Here is a 3,331-nt window from a genome sequence, read left to right on the forward strand (position 1 = left end):
TTAAATGTATAATATTATTCAATCGAGTCACACAAATTTATTATTATTATAAATATAGTCAGATTCAATAAATCAACATTTTAAAAAGGTCTACTTACAATTTTAGAGTTTTTATCAATGCCTGTTTTATTTAAAATGTTATGGTAACTAATATCAATAGTGTTGTTAATCGACTGAGTCGAGTCGACTTAGTCGAAAACTGAGTCTAAGTTTTGGGTCTAAAAAATAGACCCAAACTGACTTGAATGAACTCGCGTGAACTCAAGTCGTGAACTCAAGTCGACTTAAGTCGTGAACTCAAGTCGACTCAAGTCGTGAACTCAAGTCGACTCAAGTCGTGAACTCAAGTCGACTCAAGTCGTGAACTCAAGTCTATATACTTGAGTCGACTAGAGAACGAATATTTTTATAAACTTGAGTCGTCGACTAGAGGACGAATATTTCAAATTAATTATTAATAATTAAGATTTGTTCTGTTTTTTACATTTTTTTATTTTAGACTTCCAACTTGAGATTTAAATAGGAATTATATACTTTAGTGTAGTCAACTAGAGGACGAATAGTTCTATGAACTTGATTCGACTAGAGGACGAATATTTCAAATTAGTTATTTCAGGCGCGTACGCAGGAATTTGGTCTGGGGGGGGGGATAATAAATTTTTTAAGAAATAATATTTTTAATTAAAAATACTAAGCATAAATTTATTAAAATTAATAACTTTTCTAATACACAATTTTAAACTAATGTGAATTAAAAAAATTATATATATAAACCGGCATTTAAATGTGAATCATAAAATATAAAGTGAATATAACCCACGATATGAATCACTTATAAATGACCCAAAATTGAAATTTGAATTTTTTGAACTTTTAAAATATATAAAGTATAAAAAATTTAAATGTTGTAAATATAAATTAATACACAAAAAGTTTCTTAGGAATAATTGTATTTTGTATGTTTTGAGCTAATTTTTCAATTATCAATCCTTGCTTGGCGTTAAATGTCTATGAATATTCAAAAGATCCAAATCATTCAATCTACTTTCAGATGTTGTATTTCATAGGTATGTTTTTCACAGACTTGCAGGCCCGGCCCCCGAATTTTAATTTTTTTAAATATACCCGGGCCGGGCTCGTAATTTTTTTTTAAAAAAACACCCGGGCTGGGCCTGAAAATTTTTTAAGAAAAAATATCCGAGCCGAGTTGTATATTTTAAAACCAAATATTTGAAATCGCCATTATTAGCTATAAATATCAAAAATAAATATAATTTATTTTAAAAAATTCGGGCTGGGCTAGCCGGGCCGGGCCTGAAAATTTTTTTAAAAAAAACCCAGGCCGGAAAAAATTTCTAAAAAAAATCTGGGCCTGGTCCTGCAAATGGTACCTCTGCAAGGCTCTGTTATTCTTCTTAAAAAAGTGAATGTTCTCTCATTAGTTTACTAAAGAGCTGCTAATATATATATAACCATTTTAATAATTGGGAGTATAATCTAAAATGTGTTTGAAATAAAAAGCATCTATAGCATTTTTTGGGACTGTATCAACCATAGTTAATCTTTTAATCTAGTTATTCAGCTAATAAGGCATCATAAGATATTTTAACATCTTCATGATAAAAATATAACAAATATTTATATTTTTTTTCTATCACCATATGAAAAGGTTGGGAGAGGGGACATTTGTTTTATAATACTCTTCTACTGATCCTATATTAATGTTTTGATGATGAGCTTGCTTGCTGCAAGTCGAGGGGGACAAATATTTAACACGTATAGCTCTGCTTTTGACTCAACAATAACATATAAAATATGAAATTCTTCAACAACATTAGCTCTATTTCCTTGAGTTCTAATAAAATGCTCTCCGCTATTCTCATCTTCTTAATCAAGTCAATGTTATGTTTTTGAAAAGTATTACATAAAATAGTTGTATAATTAAATAATACATTCTAATGAGAAAAAAAATTTGGAATAAGTATTGAATCCAATAATTTTCTTGCTTCTGAGGATATATTTCTTTCAAGCCATTGTGATATTTCAGTAATAGCATTAATAATCAGCTCTTCTAACTCCAAAATAGCTGTTACTGTGGCGGAGACTCGATCTCGTTGGACAAGCTTGCAATTTTTTTCTCCCTGTTGGACAAGGAGTTTCAGAGATAATTATTATTTTATTAGAAATTTAGATAAATATTACGCCACTAAAATTGGAAAATAATAGGTAAATTACGCCAAGGAAAACTTGAAATCGAAATTGATTGATAAAATAACTTAGTAGATGAATGTGATAAATAAATGTAATTAAATAGATATATATATATGTATATATGAGATAAGAATAAATATTAACAAATATAAATTAATATTAACAATAATATTTTTGAAAAATATAATCCGGCATCTGCATTTTTTGGCTTTGGGGGGGGGGGATTTGTCCCCCTGTCCCCCCCCCGATGCGTACGCGCCTGAGTTATTTCAATTAAGATATTTGTTGTTTATTACTTTTTTTTATTTTAGACTTCCAACTTGAGTTGCAAATAGGAATTATATACTTGAGTTGACTAGAGGACAAATAGTTATACTTATATGAACGTGAGTCGACTAGAGGATGAATATTTCAAATTTTATTAATTAAGATATTTGTGATCTATTTTTTACATTTATTTACTGTAGACTTTAAACTTAAGACCATGAATACGAAATATATAATTGAGTCGACTAGAGGACGAATATTTCATATTTGTTATTATTAATTTATTTATTTGCTCTGTTTTTACACATTAGCTGTTTTAATTTTCCACCTATTAAAATAAGCTTAAAATTATGGGATCCCTAAAAACAGTTTCTGACGGAACTCACTACCTACCAGATGTCAATTAAATAACAACTTTTTTGTATCTTTTTTATTAATTATTTATCAAACTGCAAAAAATTTTCATTGGGTTGTGTCCTAAATTATCAAAAATTAAATTCACAAACTTTCGAAACTTATTGAAAATATATAAATAAGATAAGTCTATATTTTTAAACATACAAATAAAAACATTTACAAAACATACTTGACAATTTTCTAAATTTTAATACTTAAACATATACAATTTTAAAATTTTTTTTAAAAATTTTGGATAATAGCCTTTAAAACGAGTTTTATTTTGTAGTCACAAACTTTAAATAACAATATCCCATTAATTCACATATGTGAACCATCTTTTAAAACCAGCGAACACTGCTACAACTTATTAACCAAATATTTTTTTTAGTGAATGTATGGAAAAAATTAATAAATTTTTTTTAAACTTTCCCTTTTTCTTAACATTTAAAAAAAA

This window comes from Gordionus sp. m RMFG-2023, chromosome 5 (genome assembly GCF_954871325.1).
Source record: "Gordionus sp. m RMFG-2023 chromosome 5, tfGorSpeb1-WG-v2, whole genome shotgun sequence".
NCBI lineage: Eukaryota > Metazoa > Nematomorpha > Gordioida > Chordodea > Parachordodidae > Gordionus > Gordionus sp. m RMFG-2023.